Here is a 9,768-nt window from a genome sequence, read left to right on the forward strand (position 1 = left end):
CGGTACACATGCACTAAAAAGCCTTAAATATACAATATTATATGCACTAAAAACCCTTTGAATATGCACTAAAAAAACCTTAAATGTGCAGCATTATATGCACTGAAATGCCCTTAAACATGCGATATTATATGCACTAAAAAACCCTAAAACATACGGTATCGTCTGCATTAAAAACCCTTTGAATATGCACTAAAAAACCTTGATTGTGCACTATTATATGCACTGAAATACCCTTAGATATCCGATATTATGTGCACTAAAACCTTGAATATGTAGTATTATATGCACTAACAAAACCATAATTATGCCATGTAATTTGCACATAAAAACGCTTAAAAATGCAATACTTTTTGTCATAGAAAACTCTTAAATGTGCGTATAATACGCACTAAATAGCTTTAAATATGCAATATTACATGCACTAAAACCCTTAGATATTCAATACTATACATAGTAAAAAAAGCCTTAAATGTGCAATATAATTACAATGTTATATGCACCAAAAAACCTTAAATATGCACTGTTATATGCACTAAAAAAAACTTTGAATGTGCAGTATTATATGCAGTAAAAAAAAAACATTGAATGTGCACTATTATATGCAGTAAAAAAACTTTGAATGTGTACTATTATATGCACTGAAATACCATTAAATATGCGATATCATATGCATTTAAAATTGCTTAAATATGCAAAATTCTATGCACTACAAAACTCTTAAATGTGCCTTATAGTGTGCATTAAAAAGCCTCAAATATACAACATTACGTGCACTAAAAACCTTATATATGCAATATTTTAGGCATTAAAAAAGGGCTTAAATGAGCCATATAATTTACATTTAAAAACCCTTAAATATATTATATTATATACACTAAAAACCCTAAAATATACCATTCAATATACACTAAAAAAGCCTTGAATAAACAATATTATATTAAAAAAAACGTTTGGATGTGCACGTTTATATGCACTGAAATAGCCTTAAATATGTTTTATACACTGAAAAACCCATAAATATGACATACAATTTGCACTTAACAATACTTAATTATGCAATATTTTGTTCCCTAGAAAATTTAAATATGCCATATAATATGCATTAAACTCCTTTAAATATGCAATATTATATGCAAAATCTTTCTAATATCTGACCGCTTTAGTTGTAAATGTTAGCAAAAAAATGCAATTGCTTACTAATCTGGGTTTTAATTATGACAATACATCACATGCACGTTAAGGTTTCTATTTTTTATTTAAAAAAACATTTTATATAGTTAGATTGAATTTGGAATAAGGTTTTCATACGTATTTATTTTACTGCTGCCGGTTTGCTTTTACTCGTATTTCAGAATTCCTATTCCCCCGGAAGTGTTTTTAGATAAACCACCCACTCCAATCGGTCGGTGAATTTCCTGCGACCCAAAAATTTATGGAATCTGTAAGCTCGTGAAAACGTAATAATTGTTTTTTCTCTGGAAGTATTGGAGAATTGCTTCTTTTTTTTCTATTAAAAACCGCGGGTGCGCTCAATTACAATCCGCCCTGATTTATTATGGCGTTTTTGCCGAAAGCCTTGCCGGAATCGGCGATTAGACGAGGAAAAGATTTGTGCCCGGCCGCTTATCAATTACAATGATTTACAAGGATTATTAACCCGGATAAAATATGGCTCCTTGTATTTAAAAACGGCTCCTAGTGCCAAGTCATGGCCTAATGATCATGGCCAACAAATGAATATAAATAAATAATAAATTAAATTTATGCAATATATCAGCGTGAAATGACAACATTTAAGACTATACCATTTTTTGAAACTAATAAAATATAGAATCACTCTTTATTAACCACAATCTTAAAATTAGTTAGATGTGTTCTTCGATGGCGACACAGTAACAACGATGTTGAAAACATCGAACATCGGTCGTCTACCATCGATGCTCATCCCTAATACACATACCTATTTAAACCTATTTGGATGTACGGGTGCCATGCCTATGGATCGGCCAAATATTCCAATATTGAAAGATTACAAAGTTTTCAATCCAAACTTTTAAGTCCAATTGTTTCTGCCCCTTTTTACGTAAAAATTAACACACTTCACAGAGATCTTCACGTGCTAACAGTTTTCTCATCCATCAAAACAGACGTTTTCATAGTAAATTACGAATGATTATTTGGAAATCGTGAAATGCGGTCGGTGTGGTTTTAGAAAAACATTTCCTTTATCGTTCCAACGTTTCGACCTTTATTGAGATCATCTTCAGGGCTCAAAGTTTTCGTTTTCCGTGTAGATGTGTAGGTCGTGTTGAGAGAGCCCTATGACGTAAATTTTATAAAAACATTTTAGGGGGGAAACATTGGGCACTCTCAACACGACACACAAGAATGACACATCTACAAGGAAAACGAACACTTTGAACCCTGAAGATGATCTCAATAAAGGTCGAAACGTTGGCACGATAAAGAAAATGTTTTTCTAAAACCTACGTCACACCAGACCGCATTTCACGATTTCCAAATAATCATTAACTAACGGTCACTAAACAGCACACATTTACACACGTAAATTACAAAATCACACTAACACACAAATACGATTACTCCATTCCCCACAATTACCACGTAAACGTCTGAAAAGAATATGAATAAGAGAAGTCTTAAATAATTAATATAATTTTATTAATCCAGAACGGATGCCAATGGGTTGCTTTCTGTTTACCGCCCATAATACCACGAACGATACATTATCCAATCTGCTGGTAGTATATAACGTACATTGAAAAATGGCAAAAAGGAGGGAAAATTCAAAAGGTGGGGTTGAGATGAGAAGTTGGTGTCCGAGTGGATCGAGGTCACGATAGCTCAGGTGGTAGAGCAGCGGCTTATCAAGCCGAAGATCGTGGGTTCGAATCCCGCTCGTGCCATTGACTTTTTTATCTCAACTAAAAACCTTAATTAATTGTAATACATGTACAGTTTTAGATACAAATAAATGAAGTAAAAAAAAATTAAAAAAATCAATTAAAAAAAATAGTTTTAAACAATGGAGATATGCTATGGATTGTTTGTTTTTTATTGAACATATTTTCCTTCCATGAGGATGAACTACTGTCTGTCCTCACGCTCTACAATTACATGAAAACTTTTGTACGTTGTATTTTCTTATCTAATTTTTGTTTTGATCGTAGTATATCTCTAACATTATAATTATAGCATAAATCAATCGCAAGTCAATTGTAAGACTTTGGCAACTTGAGCGTTGAAACACGTTGTGAGCAGGTGTCGGGGTTCGAATCCTTTTGTCTGATTTATTGTCGATTGTCGCTACGAGGTAAAAGAACGGAAAAAACCCAACTCGCGAACTGAATATCAATCTTCGGCGATGTTTTGCGATGAAATCACCAGGGAGATGGTTTCTGAGGTGGGGCCGGCTCGTTCGGAATCGAATTGTCACCGAGAAGACATCGTAATTGACATTCTGGTTTTGAATCGTGCAAACTTGGCCTGTGAGAATTGATCAAGATATAATTTGTAACATTATCTCTGCGAATTTGTCTTTTTATGCCAAAATCTCTAATCGTTCTTTAGAAATCATTATCGCCGTTTCACAGATCATGTAAGAAGTGCTTTTCACTGTTTTAATTATCAGTACTATCAGAATGATGGACATCTAAAGATATCAGAAAACAAGTTCAACTCAGACTTATAGTCGTTATAAATCTCTATACTTTAACTTAAAGTGTCAAGAATGGAAAAAACGTTAGAAATTTAACTCAGAGAATTTATGTGGTGATTAGTGACCGTTAATCGATAATTATTCAGAAATCGTGAGATGCGGTCTGGTGTGGCCGTGATCACACCAGACCGCATCTCACGATTTCTGAATAACAATCTGAGAATTTATTTTCGGTTCCACTGGATTTATACTAAATATCAAGAGCCTTTGAGAAAATCACAAAAAGTATTTTTTTTGACCGATTCGTAAAGACCTGTTTTACTTTTATTGAAGGGCAATTTTGAAAGGACCGTTGGTCCCTTAGTAAAGTAAATATTTTTATTCTCAAAACATAAACCCATCAGAGAGTAAATTTGGAATTTTATTTTAAAGTACGAAAGGTAACGGGGCTAAAGGTGGTTTTCAGGAATACAGTCCAAATTTCTTTGAAGGCTCAAATAAATTATGTCTACACGATAGTTATTAATTCATCATCTCTGATCATTGTGATTCACTGTTCTTGTTTCTTGGTTTAAACTGATTTTCATACGGTTCCCAAAAAGACTAATGATCTAACTTATTGCTGTTCATAAAAATCCGAAATTTTTTTAAAAACGAATTGACCTTTTATTTTATAAATATTTATATTTAAAAAATACTTTCCAGACTCGAAATAGATTCGGACGAGAAAGTTTTTAACCGCTGACGGTAAAATATTGGTCAAGTGGTTTCGAACCTTGCACGAACTATCGAGCAATCTTTCCGCCTCCCTAGTTATTTAAAGGAATTAGTATCGTAGTATGAAATTAATTAATTATTCAAATTATTCCACCGCATGAACGAAATGTTCATCCCATAAATCACATTACCCCCACCTTGAATTGATTTCAACTTTCAAATAAGTTCTAAAAAAAAATATATGGAAACCTTTAATTTATGGGGCGTGCCTGAAAAAGGAAAGATTAATCGAAAACAACTGAATGTGAAGTTTGTATGAAGTGATGAATATAGTTATGTGTAGTATATTGTATGGCGTTTTAAAATGATAGATTTTATCATCATTTCATCAAAAGTTTCAAAAATCTTGACTAAGGGTGACCGGAGGAAGGAAATAAACTATAGACACAGGGAACAATAGACATGGAGAAATGACGAGTTAGATGAGATAAATAAATAACTTATAACTGCATTAATAAACCGTAACAGTGAGAGAGAGAGAGAGAGAGAGAGTGAGAGAGAGAGAGAGAGAGTGAGAGAAACTGTAAAAAAATGTTTTAAAAAAGTAGGGAAAACGTGGGTGAGTTATTTAGTGAAATAATTGGAATAGATACACCGGGGTAATACATAGAAAGATAAAATAGAGTGAGAGAGACTGTGAAGATAAAAGTAAAAAAGAAATATATAGAAGGGTAAGATAGATAGAGAGAGAGAGAGAGATAGAGAGAGAGAGAGAGAGAGAGAGAGAGTGAGAGAGAAACTATAAAAAAAAGTTTTTAAAAAGTAGGGAAAAGGTGGGTGAGTTATTTAGTGAAATAAATGGAATAGATACACCGGAGTAATACATAGAAAGCTAAAATAGAGTGAGAGAGGCTGTGAAGATAAAAGTAAAAAAGAAATATATAGAAGGGTAGGACAGGACAGAGAGAGATGAGGGAGAGGGAAAGAAAGAGAGAGGGTGAGTGAGAAAGAAAGAAACAATAACAAAATGTTTTAAATAAGTAAGGAAAAGGTGGGTGAGTTATTTAGTGAAATAAATGGAATAAATACACCGGGGTAATACATAGAAAGATAAAATAGAGGGAGAGAGTGAGAGAGACTGTGAAGATAAAAGTAAAACAGAAATATATAAAAGGGTAGATAGAGAGAGAGAAAGAGAGATGAAGAGGAAAAGAGACACCATGTGTAATGAATTTCAATAGATAGAATTATAACAATGAAAGCGAAAGAGGGAAGACTGGTTAGAGATGAAGAGAGATTGGTAAACGAGAGAAAAGAATAGAGGCAGATTAGGAATATTGATAGATAAAGAGAGGGGGAGAAAGAGAACAAGTGAGAGAGAGTGTGATGTTACTAATATGCAGGGTAAGAGGAATGAAAATATGTGGAGAGATAATGGTTATTATATGATATGAAGAAGAAAGAAGAAAAAATAATTCATTCTGGGACAGGAGTGTCCCCTTAGAAATAATACATAGGGTAAAGTAAGAATTGTTAACATTTTGACACGAAAATAAACCTTATGGTGATCAACGTAATACAATACTCAAACAAAACTCGAAGGGGTTGAAACTAAAATGAGTTACTCTGAAAATTAAAATAGAAAATTATAATTACTGAGTAAATTTAAACTCTGGTTAACTAGACTATGTTTGGATGGAGATGGGGGTGCATGAATTATTTAATGAGTGCATGAATTAGTTTAAAAGAGGTAAGGGAAGCGAAGCGGCTTTGCAGATAGTTAGAGGGAGGGAGTTTCAGAATTTTGGTGCTCAGACAAGGAAAGACCGTTTCAAGGTGCATGAATGGATTAGGGGAGTGACCGCGTATAGCAAGAATGGAAAGAGGATTTGAACGGCCGTGATACTCTGGACTCTCGGGGGATGCCGAATATAAACCTGACACATCAGTTCATTAGTCTTTTAAGGCATTCTCATTTGCTCCCCCGAAAGCCGACGGTACGCAATTCAGCTGTAGTTGTGGTTGGAGGAGCCACGACCGGTGGAATTGGATGAGGGCGGAAATACGATGGGAAGTTTGGAAAACGTGAGAGTACCAGGAGCAGTTTTCATCAAGGATAACTCCAAGATTTTAACGGATTGGATGAAGGAAATGGGCTAGTTGTCGATGGTAAGAGAGGGCATATGGGGGAGGATTTTAAGAGATGACTGGATCCGATGATAATTGTGGACTTAGTAGGTTTGAGGTGATAGAATAAGTAGTTAAAGAATGGATATGATGATATGAGAAGTGAAATAGTAAGAGGAAGGTAATATAAAGAAAAAGTGAAGGCGTGAGTAAGACTCAGTGGGTAAAAAAGATACGAAAAGGGTACGAAAACGAGATAGAGAATGAGACTTAAGTGTTCAAGAAATTTGAAGACTAATGCTCGGGACTACCCAAGATATGGATTGATAAATATATCACTGTTACTTCTGAGAGTCTTCTCCTGAAATAACTTATTGGGCTGGGGAGTAGCATATCTGTGATGCTTTCTTAGCAATTTGCCAAAAGCAACCTTGGCATTATTTACGTAATGGATTTCAGCCCAGAAATGCATTATCCATCATACCTGTGGCATAAAGGTTTCCAACACACCACATCCCATTATTTTTATATTAGTTGTTGATGCAGTGGTACTATAGTATATATTATGCAGGGTGGGCGCCTGGGTAGACTCGTACCCCTTCCCTAAAAGGTCCGGGACTTGGTCTAATAAATCTCTTGGACCTGTTCACAAACCCCAAGATTTTGGACCATTTAATCTCGGGGAGTGATTTGGTGACGTCCTCTCCTTCAAAGATTTCAAATCTAGACCTAGCATACCTACCACACTCCTCGAGATAGTGCCTTGCCGTTTCTTCTTTTATTTCGCAAAAACGGCAAAAGGGATCTGGTAGAATACCCATTACGGAGAGGTGTCTTCTCAGTGGGCAGTGGTACTATAGTACTTTTTTACATTCTACTCTCACCTGAATAGATAACTTGGCGATTTGTACTAGTTGCAACCAATTGAAGTGATGGACTCTTGCCATTATTATCCCTCTTTCATTGAAGACGTTCATTTCCAGCTACCGCCTAACCCTTTCCTTTGCGGTTAATATTACTAATGTTTAGTTTATTTATGTTTTTAGTTATTATGCGAATCTTTTCCCAAGAAATAGTACGGTGCCCCCAATCTACGGTATATCATCCTTGCAACGATACGAGCCAAATCGGAATGCGTGCGTGTTTTTATGTCATGATTATTCATCATAAAATCCTACTTTTCCCTTGTTCAGTGGATTTAACCTCTTCTTATTTTTTTATCATTGTTGTCTTATTTAGTTTTATTAACCTTTATGATTTTTTATTATAAATTATTTTCAAAAAGTCTTTACCATTTTAAAATAATTCTCATTACTATACTGTACAAATGATTTAAGATTTTTACAACTTATCCTGTACTTTTTTCTTTGTGAATTCAAGTGGAATCGGAGAGGGTACAGGCAATAATTTCGACGATTTATATCCTGGGATACGCGAAATAGCCTTAACACTTAAAAAGCCATTTAAAAACAATATCACACTGGCCGTTATTTTCGGATATTATGACTATGGGGGAAATAAAGGGCCCCATTGTTTGTTTTGTGTGGTTTAATTGTAACAAGGCTATACGGCAGACTTTTGTTATCTCACACGTAAAAATCCTAATGCTGTTTTATTACTATTAGTATAATTTTTTTTCAAATGTAGTGTTAAAATCAATATTGATAAAAGGCAGAACATAGTTGTCATTCATGAACGTTTACGTTATAACACCCTTAGACGTTGAATAATCCTCTTTACTAAATAATCCTTCATACAGTCAACAGCTACCACATCTTCAAAAAACACCTGACAGCATACCCCTCTGACTGCCAACCTTTTTAACAAAATGCTGAAATCAAATTTGAACCGATCCAAAATACTACTCCTACACATCCATTCACACAAGTATAAAGGCCACAAATATTACTTAATACCATATAATATTACTACCTTAATAATTAATTCAAATAATTAATTCCTCAAATCCCTTTCATCGCATTCATAAGCTTAATGTCCTGCACCCCGAATATCTAGTACTCTGGGGGAGTGAATGTGGCTATATTGTAAGTCTAGTGACTATTAAGACCAGCAGTCAACCTGAGGTTTAAATGAGATGTTGGCATTTCAGGATATCGACTTAGTTTTGCATACAAAAGCAGAGTCAATAACAGTTGGAGGCGCTCAAATGAACCAGGAAAACTTACTACATTATATATACAGGGTGTTCGGCTACTCGTGCTACAAACTTTGCCAGTTGATTCTACATTTAAAATGGCACCAAAAAGTCCTAATTATAGTCAGAATCTCAACAGTTTCGGAGATATTCCTTTTTTTTTTAATTTCACAACTTCCTTCAAATAAACAACGATTACTCCAAAACTAAAAGGTTTTGCACAAATCCGTTAATACCATTGAAAACTACGTTAAATTTTTAATCAGAAGTGATTAATTCTAAATTTGTAAACGATGATGAAATAAGCGTTTTAGTAGCCAGAACCTTAAAAAATATTTTTTTCTTTCAAAATTAGAAAACCTAATTTGGTGATTCTAAACTACTATTTCCAAACCTAGAGACCAGCAAATTTCAGAAATCGTACCCCATTTAATATCCTTTTTAGGGGTGTAATTTCTTTGTTAATTACTTTTTCAATGATGAAGAAATTGATGTAGGAAATGAAAAAACGATGGCTGACGGATTGGTAAGGTCGAAATTTTAAAAAACTTAAGTAAATGTTGAATGAATTTATTAAATGTTTTTTAATTTGGGTTCGAAACTGAAATAGTGCAATTGTTTACTTATTTACCAACACGACTGCATCTTTGATTAAAGGATTTTAAGATTCAAAACGTTTTTAGTTATCAATGTGATATCTTGTTAGCGCTATGTTGTAATTTTAAAGCTAGCCTGTCCGCTGCTGAAAAACTTCAACTTAAATTAAACTTATGTTTTACGGTGGCTCACATGAGAAAATGAGCTCGTTTGTGCATTGCGGACGGTGGAGAGCATTTCGACTCAAAATTTAAAAAAGAAATTTAATAAATTCGTTCAAAATTTCCTTATGTTTTTATTATTATTAATCTTTCTTTACCAGTCCATTTAGAATCACCATAGTAAGTTTTTCAACTATGACACACACAAAATTTTTTTTTTCAAATTTCTCGCTACCACAACACTTATTTCACGAAGGTTTACTAAAAAGGATATTAAATGTAGTACGTTTTCTGAAATTTGCTGGTTTCTAGGTTTAGAAATAGTAGAT

The 9,768-nt window shown here is 34.0% G+C and overlaps 1 non-coding gene across 1 annotated transcript; it reads left to right on the forward strand.

Annotated features, from left to right (window-relative positions):
* Positions 1-2,857: 2,857 nt before the first annotated feature.
* Positions 2,858-2,930, forward strand: Trnad-auc. Its single transcript has one exon. It is a non-coding gene; the product is annotated as a tRNA-Asp (tRNA).
* The last annotated feature ends 6,838 nt before the right edge of the window (positions 2,931-9,768 follow it).

The sequence above is a fragment of the Cimex lectularius genome, unplaced genomic scaffold (assembly GCF_000648675.2).
Source record: "Cimex lectularius strain Harlan isolate CLEC.00 unplaced genomic scaffold, Clec_2.1 scaffold52, whole genome shotgun sequence".
Lineage (NCBI taxonomy): Eukaryota > Metazoa > Arthropoda > Insecta > Hemiptera > Cimicidae > Cimex > Cimex lectularius.